Genomic DNA, 14513 nt, shown 5'->3' with positions numbered 1-14513 from the left:
ACTGTACTAGTCTCTCATGTACTAGAAATGAAAGAAAAACCAGATATTACTCAACAGATATTATTGATTTCATATCCATTTGGCCAATAAAATAAACTTTCCTTGGTTTCAGTCTCATCTTCCTTACACCTTCAGTTTATGTTGAGATTTTTTTTTCTAAGTATCCCATTAACTAGTCAAGAAAATAGCAGACATTAATTCCTGTGACAGGTATCTATTCTGATCATCAGAGCAACAGTTCTCTGTTGGTTACCCAATTCTCCTGATTTTCCTGGAATAAAGGAAATTAGAAGAGTCACTCAAAAATTAGATATTAAAGGACTAGGCTAGAGCCCTGAATACTTTTGTGTTGTGGAAAGGGCTGAGGTGGATAGTGTAGAAATGGGCCATTGGAAGCTGGGCAGCCATGAATTGTATCTCTGTCTTTCCTCATTAGTATGACAGCAAAATAGGAGACCACCCCCTCACTCCCCAAAGCTTTCATATTATCCCTGTTGCGATCTCCTTTTTCTTTCTTGACTACCTTGGATGTCCATTTACCTTGCATGTACGTTCTGCCATGTACAAATGTTGAGAAGAAGAAGACCATATGGATTCAATTATCATAGGCCTCCCCATCTCATAGAAATAAATTGGAAAGATATAACTTTAAACATCTCTCTGTCATTGGCTCTCTGTGCTTTACCCAAATATCTGGATGTCTAAAAGTGAAATGAATATGTGTTGAGTAGGAAGAGATTACCACAGTTTAGATAAGTCTCTGCTAAAAGTGTATAGAAACATAATTTGTTAATCAAATGAGCTCTTTATTATAAAGTTAATGCAGTAGTTGCCTACAGCCAGATTTCTGGCCAATGACATGTCCTGGAGTGGGGGCGGGGAGACAGGAAAATGTAGACCAGCTCTACAAAGGGAAAAGTAAAAAAAAAGCAAGTGAGAGACTATTAGCAACATGATCTAACTTCCAGAAGGAGATAAAGGTTTGCTGCCCCCTGAGAGGAAGATCTTATATGAGTTAAGAGTATAATAAACTCCTAAGACTCCCTAGTGCCAGTTACCAAGCTAGCCTGTGGATGGAATGAAGACATTTCTCCTTGCCTGGTATGTTCAATTATGGATATTTTCTCTCGCTTCTCTCCCATGTGTCTATAGATGGACCTGGGATGATCTAATTGTGAAAGCCTCTTCCTTTAGATAACACTGTCCTCTACCACCTCTTGGACGGCCTGTACAGAAGATCCTAGGCTGCTTTATGTGTGTTATGTTTGGCTCTCACTGTGTCAGCCTGCCTAGAATGTTTTAAAATTTTGAATTAGTTGTTAATATTTAAAATTCAAGAGATTTAATATAAAATTCAAGATGCCTGAATACTCTGGTAACCTGGGACTGAATTTCCACATGGTGGCTTTTGGCTGGAGCTAAATAACCCCTGTTTCCTTTAAAGGAGGCAAGACCTCTCCAATACTCTAGTATCTCTATTCCCTGTTGCCTTGTTAACACTGAGACTGGACATTTAATTTCAGATTTGCCTTGATGTTTTCCTTGGACTTAAGAAGCAAGTGGCATATTTCCAGCTCCCAGCCTGTTTGACTTATTCATTCTTCCTGCTATACCCCCTTTAAAGATTGGAATTTGTAACCTCTAGCTAGCAGAACCAAGTTTTAGCCAGAGCTTCAAAGTTAGAAAGGGTATTCTTGGACCTATTTTTTGTGTCCTAATAGTCTAAGATTCAGGTATCATCTTAGAGGTGAGAAATCTAGGAGGCTGCTTAGCCTTCCTTCAGCCTAGGCAGGAGGAATCTGAAAATGCCCAATGTGTCAAGTCAGGCATGGATGTGAAACTTTGTGAAACTGAAGACCCAGCTAGTGTTCATTTAACAAAGAAATTGAATGTGGGTTATCTGATTTGTTAGGCATTGGTCACACGTAACAAAAAAAAAAAAAACATATATAAAATGCTCTATCCAAAAAGAATGTGTTGGCTCAATAATCAAAAACTGCAGGTATCAGTCTAGGCTTTAGATGTAGCTAGACCGGGGCTTCAGAGGACACCATCAGCCTGAGAGACTTCTGTCTTTCCATCTTTTGGCTCTGCATCTTCTGGCTTCACTCTCAGATAGCCACCTTACCTCATGCTCACAGATGGCTGCTATCATGCCCAGGAGCACATCCTCATCCACTAGGAGAGAAGACTTGCCTTTGTCCTAGCATTCTAGCAAAAGCCTACTTGCTTAGGACATCATCTTTGCTTAGGACAGAGTGGACCGTGGACCCAGGCTCTGTGGCCAGGGAAATGACAACCAGGCACCAGTGACAAGTCAGATTCTCTGCCAAAAGCAAAAATGGTTGGAGCCAGAATAATATTCCCCCACATGGAAATCAGGGTATAGTTACCAGGAGAGGAGAGAATGGGTAATGGATAGCATCAGTAGCTGATTTCAACTGCACCTAGACAGCTTCTTAAAAAGCAAACTCTCAACCCCAGAACTGCCCAGATATTCTGATTCATTAGATGTGGAGCTGGGCCCAGGAGTCTTCTTATTTAACAAGATCCTCAGGGACTCTGAGGAAAGAAGTCATTAATTCAAACTTTGTGAAACACTTTGAGACTGCAGTGTCTTATTACAACTAACAATAAATTTATAATTATATGCCAGGAACTGTATTGTATTTTATAGGCATTATTACAAATAATCCTTAAACAACTCTGTGAAGTGAATATCATTATTATCTCCATTTTTGGATGAGAATGTGAAGCTTAAAAAGTTTAATAATTTGCTCAATGACACACAGATACCAAGTGGCTGAGCCAGAACTCAAACCCAGTGTTGTTCCTACTGTGCTATAATGCCTGCATCCCTTCAGACTTCACATAAAAATTAAATGAATGAGGTAAAAGCGTCAAGACTGTGTGTGTCCTCAGCAAATACCAGTTTGTTTATTTTTTAATCTGTGCATTAAATCAAAAAAGATCAAGTAACAGTTGCTTTTCCTATCGTTTTATTGCTGCTGATGATCCAGTGAGAACTTTCACTGTGGGCCCCCTCATTACCTTCAGCACAGATGCTAACCAATGCTGGAAAAAACTGTATTCTTCAGAATGTAATGCCCATGGCAGCTGGCATTTTCATTTGAGAGTGGTGTTCAGGGATTGGGAAGAGGGGAGTAGAACATACATTTGTTAAATCAGTATTATCTGGTAGGCATATTTCAGAAAATATTTTGCCAAGTTTTAACAACAGTGCTACATTGTGTAGATGAAGAAGTTATTTGCCCAAGGTCACTCTGCCAGAAAAGTAGAGGATGAGAATGTGAGCTTCTACCATACCCCAGTGACTCCACAACCTGTGGGCTTATCTGGATATGTCGTTTGCTTGTAAAACTGTAGCCCCCATCATAGATACAAAGTGTTGCTGACTATGTGTGAGTGAACTTTATTATTGAAAATCTCAGTATATTTGGCATATTAAATACTCAAAACTAAAACAGCAAAAATCATCAAATGTGGAGAAGGAGCACTAGCCATTTTACTGATGGGCATTATAATACTGGAACAGTAATATGACAATGATAAACACATCTTTTACATACAGTTCTAGCTAATCTTTATTCTCACTCTAGGCAAGAAATCAGGAGTTCAAACTAAGAAAATGCTAATGTAATAAGTTATCTAATAAGTAGGACATCATAGATTTTGAATGCATATCAGATTTTTCTCTTTTCCCTTACAAAAAAGAATCATCTGAAATCCTCTGCTGGGTGAGAGCAGGTTCTTATTAGAGGAATGTAATACATTTATGATGAAGATAGGGGTTTTGCAACGTTGCCTTTCTCATTGCTTTGCATTCAATTCTTTCAGAAGAATGGGGAGAAATTCAATTGAATAGGAAAAATATCACTGAAGTTCCAGAACTTGATCAATTATCTAATAATATTAAGAAACTGAATATATTTTCTTATGCAATCCATTTCATCTTTCCAGGTAAGGTAACATTGTTCCTTCTGAGGCTCAGATGGAAATTTTTTGAGTTTTTCCAAAATTTTCCAGAGTTAAGATATCCTATATTTTCTTTGCAATGGCCATCAATATTCTGAAAATGGCAGTAATTTTTATTCAACATGTATAAGCCACTTTCACCATGCACCTAGAAGCAACGTCAACATCTTTTTCAGGTAATAGTTTTTAAATATTGATTCATAAACATTGCTATTGTTATGAAATACTAAATAACTAGAAGTAAGTTACATATTCTCCAAATGACTAGAAATTCACTCCAAAATTTTGCAAAATTTTTAGAGGATACTACAGATAATGTTGATGCTATGCTCCTTCCTCATAGACGAAGCTCAGACTTTAGGAAGTAAATACCCAAAATGAAACAAAACGCTTATGTCCCCCAAGTTCCTCTGAAAGGCAGAAGATTTTTTCCCTCTGGAATTGGAATTGTAAATGGCAATTACAATCCCAGATTAGCCCACAGAAGCCTAACCATCAATACCAAGTGTGTGAATGCTGGCAGCTGGCGGAAGGAGACAGGAAATTATCCCTTCTGAGGCTCAAAGCTAGCTTTATATAAAGTTGTTACTTAGGCAAAGACTTTCTTTTATGTCACTATTCTTTTTTTCCTCTTATCTCCTCAACCATATTCCTAGTTTTCCTCTATCTACCATGGAGGACTCTGTGACCACATTCTGACTCTGTTGAGATCCTGCCCAGAATTGACTTGAACCTCCATAATTCATGTTTCTCTCAGGTAATCTTTTCAAATCCAGGTAATTCTTCGAGGTCCAGTTTCATACAGCTGTTTTCTAGAATTCCTTTCTTTACCCAATCCCTAGCTCCAACTCTTGTCTTTCTCTGAATAGCTACAGTGAGTACTATTTGAATAAGCTATTTGTTATGTAAACATATCTTGACATTATTGTTACAGGAAAGGGGTCGCAATTCAGACCCCAAGAGAGGGTTCTTGGATCTCAGGCAAGAAAGAATTTAGGGCAAGTCCATAAAGTAAAGTGAAAGCAAATTTATTAGGAAAGTAAGGGAATACAAGAATGGCTACTCCATAGACAGAGCAGACCTGAGGGCTGCTGGTTGCCCGTTTTTATGGTTATTTCTTGATGATATGCTAAAACAGGGTAACTTCCTGATGCTGCCATGGCATTTGTAAACTGTCATGGTTCTGGTGCGAGTGCAGCATGGAGGACAACCAGAGGTCACTCTTGCCACCATCTTGGTTTTGATGGGTTTTAGTTGCTTCTTTACTGCAACCTGTTTTATCAGCAAGGTCTTTGTGACCTGTATCTTGTGTCAACCTCCTATCTCATCCTGTGACTTAGAATGCCTTAACCATCTGGGAATGCAGCCAAGTAGATCTCAACCTTATTTTACCCAGCTCCTACTCAAGATGGAATTGCTCTGGTTCAAACGCCTCTGACATTATGTCACTGTTTATTGACTTGAATCATTAGTTAAATCACGTATTGTATTTAAGTTTTATGTCTTTATATATTATCTCCTCAACCATTATAAATTATAAAGCAAAGGATAAACCTTGCCAGAGAGAGATCTGGGCTTTGCAGATCGGCTCCTGGGAGGTAACCACTAAGCCCATGGAGTGTCCTGCCTGATTAGAATGTCTTTGTTTACTTGGGGTCTGGCGTTATAGGGATCCTAGACTATAAGGTGTCATAGTGACCTCTGGAAGTGCTGGAAACTAAGATTAGCCATATGAGTAGTGACCGAGTGACTAGATTGCAATCAAAGTTCCAGACACCAATGCTCAGATACGCTTCCCAGTGGGCAATATTACATGTGTATTTTCACACATCATTCCTGGAGAAATAGGTACTACACACACAGCTCCACTGGGAGAGGATAACTGGAAGCACTGTGCCTTATGGTCTCCTGAGCCCTGCCTTGTGTGCCTCTTCTGCTGATTTTAATCTGTACCTATTCACTGAAATAAACTGTAACCATAACAGCTTTTCAAGATCTGTGAGTCTTTCTAGAGAATTCTGTAACTCAAGGGTAGTCTTGGAGTCCTGATCTCACAGTCAATGTGAGAAATAAAGGTGGCTTTGGGGACTCCTGAGCTCTGAGTTCTGACAAAGGGAGGGGACTATACTAAGTCATATTTGTGCATACGCATAGTTAAAATACCTAACACAGATTTTAGGACACATTGTTGAATAATGATTTAATTCTATTAACAACTTACTGTTTATTCTTGTCCTCAAACTCCACTTACATAGTGCCTTACTTAAAGATAACTCCTTATATCTGAGGCACTAAAAGTGAAAAAGAAAAATATCATTTGAGTAACTATGCTGAGTGTTACAGAATTCTACAGTACCTGGTGGTAACAACGAGCACTTACTGAGAACATATAAAGCACCAAGTATGATGTTAGTCCTCTACTTGCAATAACTCTTCATTCTCATTGCAACCATTTGAAGCATCATTGTTAAATTTGCCTACTTTACAGATGAGAAAACTGATACAAAATTTTTAACAAAGATGCATATTTAATCCATTAATATCAACTTTAAAAAGTCCACATTCCCTTTATCTTTTTCTAGCCACCACTCCATTTCTCCTTGCTGCTTCACAGCAAACTTCACTGCAAAATCCCTCCCACAGGCTGGCTCCATACCTTGTCTCCACTTCCTTGTTTCTAATTCCTTCACCTACTCCAATGAGTTGTCTCTACCTTTCCATCAAAATGGTACTCATCAAGGTCTACAAGTATTTTAATGTGGCCAAATCTAGCAAACATGCCTTAGTTTTCATATTACTCAACTTCACAATTTAAATGTACTCCTCCGTTAAATATTGTTTTTTTTTTTCTTTTGGCTTCTGATTTTTCTGTTACTTACTGGACTTAATTAGTCTTTGATGACATCTGTTCCTCCATCTAAACTCACTGTTAAATGTTGGTCTGACCAGGGCTTCCTCTGGGGCTCTTTGCTCTTCTATGTATACTGTCTTCCTTAGGTAATCTCATTGCCTTTACTTACAAACATTTATACGTTGATGTTGCTCAAATTTTCAGTACCAGTCCAGACTTCTTCCCTGTGCTTCAGGCTCAAAAATGTATGTTTCCCCACTTACCGTTCTTATCAACATCAATGTGTAGAGGAGAATATGGAAGTAGGAAAGGCAGAAGCTCACTCTCCTGGTGCCTCTGTGACATGGTGTGGCATCAAGGGAATCTTCATTTTCTTATTCCAGTCATGACCCAGGATATTTGTGTTAACTGGAGTGGGTAAGAAAATTGTAAGTCAACACAATTGTTTTTAATAGGGAGGTCTTAATGCATACCTCATATATGTACATGCATTATATAGTGGGATTTTATGTGATACTTTATAATTTTAAAATATTTAGATTCAATTCAACTTTCTAAAAATCAGTGTGTAAATTAAACAAAGTCACCAGTTTTCATCACAAGCATGAAATTTAATTCCCTTTTATTAGTCTACAATGTTATCGAGCACTGCTTTCCCCCCAGCCCCACCCACCACTGACCTTCTTTCTGCTTCTTAAATGTTATTTCCTACTCAGAACATTGGTACTTGCTTTTCCCTTTGGCTGGAATACATTTTTTCCCTCATTTAGCATGGCTGATTCCTTCTCAATCTTGAGGTCTTAACTCAGACGTTATCTCCTCATGAAGGCTTTTCCTGACCCCTGTTCCCACTCAAATAGGAGCCCCTAATTACCCTGCATCACATGACTTTGCTTACTCTCTTTACAGAACCTACCACAGTAGATAATATTTTTCATTGTCTGTCCATGCTCCAACATGAGCTCAAGGAGAATAGGTTCTTTGTCTGCCTTGCTTACTGCTTTACTGCAGCCCCTACAATAGTGTCTGGCCCCTGGTAATTAATTTCTTCAATGATTTGTTTTGCTAGGCCCCTATGCCAGGATTCGAACTTGAGTTGACTGGACTCCAGAATTTAAGCTCTTAAATATCCTGCTTGGCTAACATTTTATCTAAAGCAAATGACAGGAGATAGTGAGGAGATGACAACAGTTGGTATCACTCAAAGAAGATTTCCTGGAGAAGATGTGAAAGGTTTGGATGCAGGTAGAAACTTAAGGAAGACTATTTAGGCCAAGTGAACACACAGAACTAGAAACTAGAAATAAGCTGGATTTATGAGGTAGATGACTAGAAAATCTTAATTATAAGGTTAATTATAATTATAATAGAATTAATATTGAACAGTCACAACATAGCCTTTTGGTGGAAAAATTTAATTCAATTCTATTTTCTCCAAGTTTCCATGCCAAATTTAAGTTACTTTGGGAGCTGGTGAGTTCATGTGTACATTTACACACATAAATGGCGAAGCTACAACCTTCAAACTCAGGGTCAGCATCTATTATACGAGGTGAGGTAAGAGCTGCTGGCTGCAACCCACTAATGCCTGAAAGTTGTTTAAAACCCAAAAACCCAGAAACTGGACATCCTTCTCTCTATTTATTTTGCTTTGAGCTATGCCAGAATATTCAGCATAGCTGATCCCAGTGGAAAGAGTGATGGAACTGGGTGGGGGAAGGACGTGGCAGAGAAAAGGTTGAACAAAAATGTTTTCACTTTCAATTAAATGATTTAAGCATTCTTTAGAATGTTACTGCTTCTATACTTTTCATCTTGTTTCCCAGAACATGTCACTTTCATTTTGAAGTCTAGCATTGTTAAATGGGAAAGCCTAATTGATATATAGAAAGAAGTATTAGTCACCTCACCCAAATGCCTGGGAAAATATCCTTAGCTATACAACTCATGACTCACAGATGAAGCTGCGGGCCAACAATAAACTAAAACTCTTACTCAGAGATAATGAAGCATGAAATGACACTTTAGAATTAAAATTACATTGATAGTAAATGCCTTTCTAAAGTACAAAAAACATGTTGAAATGTTGAATCAAACTATATATGGTACATTTTCACAGGTTAGTAAACAATATATATTATGTTGTGTAGAGAGGTTATTTTTCTTCCAAGTCAAATGTTACAATATTTTCTAATAGTTTTCTATGAAAACAATTGAATGATAGGTTTGATTTAAAATAATATTTTAGAAAAAAATGCATCTGGGTCTGGAATTTTATACATCACTTATTGCTGTCAAATTTGAATACATGTTCCTTGAATTACCCTCATAAAATATTTTAGACCTCTCTGCTTCTTGGTATGTCATATGTTTGTGGGTCCTTTGAATTTATTTATTTACTCTCCAATGCATAACCTAAAAATTTCAACTATTCCACAACTTTCTCCAAATATTAAAGAAATATGTTCATTATCTATGAAGTAAATAATTTATACATACAAAGCCCAAAGAAATTATTCATGGCTCTCTGCTCTTATTCAAGAAAGAAAGAAGAAAAATATGTTTATTCAAATATTTTATTTAACTCTTAGATACATCATATTATGTCTACAAACTAATTTAATTCTTATTCTTCTTGATTTGGCTGTTATAATTATATTAAAATGCATATATTCATTCATGATTTTGCTGATTTTTTTAATTGCATGAGAATAATACATTTGTGTAGTGGGATGCAAAAAATTAACAGTGATTTTATTTTTCTTCCTAAATAACAGGAAATGTTTCCATTTATTTTTTAAAGCAGGACATTTGGTAAAGATAATGTTGCTATAGCAACTTTAGAAAAAGGCTTAATTTGGGCCACAGTGAGTACACCCACTTGTTTTAAATTCATCATTCAATCTAATGTAGTATTTACATGTAGAGCTGCATTTACAAACAACTGCAGCAGGAGAGCCTATGTGGAAAGTGCTTTAGGGATACTGTGCCTCAAATTTCCACTTGCATTCGTGACATTTATTAAGAGTTTATATCACAGTACTAAGAGTTCTAATGTTAATTAAGAAAAAAATAATACTCCAATTTTACTCAAGATTAGGAGCTGTGAAAATCAATTTGCTCTTTACAGTTCTAAGAAAATACTGTGACATTAAAATACTCTGTACTTTCTAGTTTTAATCCTTACAAAATATTAGAATGGAAATATTTATTGCATTTGTCTGAGGAAATGCTTAGTCTGCATTAACTTATTTCCACTGAAAGAATACTATGTTCTTGTAAGACTCCAACCAGGATTGGGTCACTTAACAATGAGAATACATTTATTGAAATGCATTCTTGGGTGGTTTCATCGTTGTGCAAACATCACAGAGTATACATAGGGTTAAACAAACTTAGATGGTACAGCCTGCTACACCTTGGCTATACTATTATGGAGTCACCGTCGCGTATGTGGTATGTCATTGACAGAAATGTTACTATATGACTTATGACTGTGCATATGTAGAATCAAGGTTGTTTCAAATGCAGATACATGAGATTTCCCAATTGCCATGGTTTAATGTGTCCCCTCTAAAACTCGTGTTGAAAGTAGATCCCCACTGTAGCTGTATTCAGAGGCAGCCCCTTTTGGGGAAGTAATTGTATCATGAGGGCTTCAGTCTCATGAATGAAATTCATGCCCTTATGAAAGGGCTTAGGTTGAATGGAGCATCCTTTTGGTCTTCTGTGTCTTCTGCCACATAAGGACACAGTGTTCCTCCACTCCAGAGAATGCAACAACAAGGTGTCAGCTTGAAAGCAGAGAGAGAGAAAGTAGAGAGCAGTCCTTAGCAGACACCAATCCTACCAGCACCTTGATCTTGGACTTCTCAGCCTTCAGAACCATGAGAAATAAATTTCTGCTCTTTATAAATTACTCACTCTCAGCTATTCTGTTATAGCAGCACAAATGTACTAAGACAGGAATCAGTACCAGAGAATAGGAGTGTTGCTGTAACAAATACCTACAAATGTGCAAGCAGCTTTGAAACTGGGTAACTGGTAGAGACTGGAAGCGTTTGGTGGTGCATGCTAGAAAAAGTCTAGATTGCCATGAACAGAACATTAAGGGCAATTCTAGTGAAGGTGAGGGAATGTAGAGCTGTAAAGAATATGTCAGCCTTACATGGTTGTGAACTGAATGTTGGTAGAAATATGGGCAGTAAAGGCCATTCTGAGGAGTTCTTAGACGTAAATGAGGAATATCTTACTGGAAAATGGAGGAAAAGCCATCCTCATTACCAAGCGATAAAGAACTCTGTTGACATGTGTCTGTGTCTTTTTCCTTTTTACAAGCTGAATTTAAGAGAAATGCACCAGGATATTTAAAGGAAGAAATCACTAAGAAAAGTGTTTAGGGTGATGCGTGGCTTCTCTTAACTACTTACGGTAAAATTTGGAAGGAGAGAAATGAGTTGAAGACAGAATTTATATCAAAAGGGAAGCATAACATCAAGATTTGGAAAATTCTCAGCCTGGCCAGACTGTACAGAATGCAAAGCTGTCTTCAAGAGAGAACACCAAGGGTATACCAGGAAATTTTGAAAAGGAAATTAGATGATATGCATCAAGACAAAGAAAAATGACTCCAAAGGCATTTTATAGATCTTTGAAGCTGTCACTCAACTTATAGGTCCAGAGTACTAGGGTCTTTTAGTGCAGAATGGTTTCCAGGGAGGAACCCAGGCTACCTGTGGGACCTTAGGGCTTGCTGCCCAGGGGCACCTCAAGTTTCCACTCCCTGTATTCCAGTGCAGCACTCCTTGGCCACCCTGGCTATGGTTTAAGCAGGTGTGGGTGTGGCTCAAGCTGCCATTTCAGAAGGTACACACTACAAACTTTGGCAGTGCCCACATAGTGCTACCTCTGTAGGCATGCAGACTTCATGAGCTGTGAGTCATGGCTACCACCACCTAGATTTCAAAGGATGCCTCAGAGAGGCTCAGGGGCGGGGAAAGGCACTGATGCAGGGTCGGGGCTGCCACAGAGAGTTTCCAGTATAGCAACGCCTGGTGGAGCTGTAGGAGCAAGCTGTTCTTGAGACCCAATAACTCTAGAGCCACCTGTGTATAGTGCCAGCCTGGGAAAGCTGCAGGCATGGAGCTTCAATGTGTGAAAGCTGAAGGTGGGGCTACACCCAGCAAATCAATGTGGGTGGAGCGGCCTGAGAGCCTGGAGGCCCAACCCCTGTCCCAGTGTTTCTGGAAGGCAGGACATGGAGACAAAGAAGATTATTCTCAAACCTTAGGATTGAATGTCTTTTGCCTGGTTGGGTTTTAGACTTACTTGGGAACTGTTACCACTTTCTTCTTTCCTATTACTCCCATTTGGGATGGAATTATCTATTGTAGGCCTATCCCACCATTGTATTTTGGAAATACATAACTTGTTTCATCTCACACATTCTCAGCTGGAGAGGAATTTGCCTCAAGATGAATTTTACCTTGAGTCCCACCCGTATCTGATTTAGATGAGAATTGGGACTTTAGCCTTTGAGTTGCTGCTGGAATTAGTTAAATCTTTGAGGGCTATCGGGATAGATTGAATGTATTTTGCATGTAAGAAGGACATAAATTTGGGGTGCAGGAAGGAAGGAATTCTATGGTTTGAAGGTGTCCCCTCTAAAATTCATGTTGAAACTTAATTCTCATTGTGATAGTATTAAGCAGTGGATCTTTTGGGGGAAATGATTAAATCATGAAAGCTCCACTCTTATGAATGAATCAGTGCCTTTTTAAGGGACCTGAGGAAACTGGCTTAGGCCCCTTTTGCTTTTCCTCTCTTCCACCCTGTGAGGACACAGCATTCATCCCTTTTTGCCCTTCTATCTCTCCCACCATGTGAGGACACCTTAATGGTGCCATCAGTGAGAAACAAGCCCTCACTAAACACTGAACCTGCCAGTGACTCGATCTTGCACTTCCCAGCCTCCCCACCTGTAAGAAATATGCTTCTATTATTTATGAATTTCCAAGTCTAAGATATTTTGTTACAGTAGTACAAATGAACTAAGATGCCAATTACACAAAAGCATGCAAAATGTGCGCTGGTGTTCAGGTTTCACTCTCATAAAGGCTGAACTCTAACTTAGCATTGTAGGAGAGATTCAATCTACTACTATTGAGGTATTTGAGGCAGGAAATATCTTCACACACTACTTTTTTTTTTAGACAGAGTCTTGCTCTGTCACCAGGCTGGAGGGCAATGGCACAATCTTGGCTCAATGCAACCTCCGCCTTCTGGGTTCAAGTGATTTTTCTGCCTCAGCCTCCTGAGTAGCTGGGACTACAGTCATGTGCCTCCACGCCCAGCTAATTTTTATATTTTTTAGTAGGGACAGGGTTTTACTGTGTTGGCTAGGATGGTCTCAATCTCTTGACCTTGTGATCCACCCGCCTTGGCCTCCCACAGTTCTGGGATTACAGATGTGAGCCACCGCCCCCGACCCACATACTCTTTTACCTCTGCCTAAAATTTGTTCCCTGCCCCTCTTATTAAGATTTAACACAAATGTTAAGTCTTCTGACAAGTCTTCCCTGAGCTGCAGTTCTCTTTCTCCAAAGCAGAGGCCTAGACTGGACTCTGCTATTTCAAATACTTATTGGCATATTGGCCTCACTGTTAAACAGAGAGTTCTATAAGGAGTACTTTCTTTAACCTGGAGTTTCCTTCTCCAAAAACCTAAGCCGTACCTGGTAATTAGCAGGTGCTACATCCAAATTTAAAAACAAAACAAAACATGTGTTTCAGTTAATCAACACATAGCTATTAAAGAGCTATCATGAACCGTAATAAATGTTATGAACTTACCATTTGTATTTGGGCCATTAAAGCATATATATCTATTATCTCTTAAAATGACACCTAAGCCTATAAGAGTAAAAAGCAATAAATGTCATCTGTAAAATGACTAAAACCAACAAGAAGAATAATAAGCTTTATAAGAATTCAAGACATGGCCTGCTGGGGAAAGCAGAGGCTGTTTCAAGGGAAGGAGAAGGCTTTAGCTAAACCATAAGTATAATTAGGAATTGAGGGAGTAGCCAGAGTGTGTGGAAAGATTTTTCAGAGAACAGCAAAAGCAAAGAGCAATGGAAGCATGATCATTGATCCTGGGACAATCAGTACACAAATGTAGCTGGGTCTAAAGCTCCCTCAAGGAGAGAAGATTCCTCATATTCCGGAAGAATGGTTAAAACCAAGTACCTTAAAAAAAGGCTATGGAAATTATGAAAAGGTTTTAAATGACACACCACAAGGTTCTGGTACACAGACCTAGAATTGGTTTGCTATTTACTATTAGCTATTACTTTCCCCTCAGGACATTTTAAAAACAACAATAAATAAAAGTTATAACAAAGTAAAATATGAAATGGTATATTCTTTCTCAATTCCACTATTTTCCCTCATAAAACTGTATTTAATAAACATTTCAGACAATATAGAAATATAACAAAACAGTATATTTTAGGAAAAACATAAACTTAGTTGACTTCTCATTTGCCCTGAACTACTAGCTCCAGACTTTTAATCCTATTTTTTAAATCTTTTCATGGATATGATAAAAATGCTTAAAGCACACACACACACACACACACACACACACACACACACACACACACAC

The sequence above is a fragment of the Sapajus apella genome, unplaced genomic scaffold, assembly GCF_009761245.1.
Source record: "Sapajus apella isolate SASKATOON/1434 unplaced genomic scaffold, GSC_monkey_1.0 scaffold28, whole genome shotgun sequence".
In the NCBI taxonomy this organism is placed as follows: Eukaryota; Metazoa; Chordata; class Mammalia; order Primates; family Cebidae; genus Sapajus; species Sapajus apella.
This window is presented reverse-complemented; position numbering follows the sequence as displayed.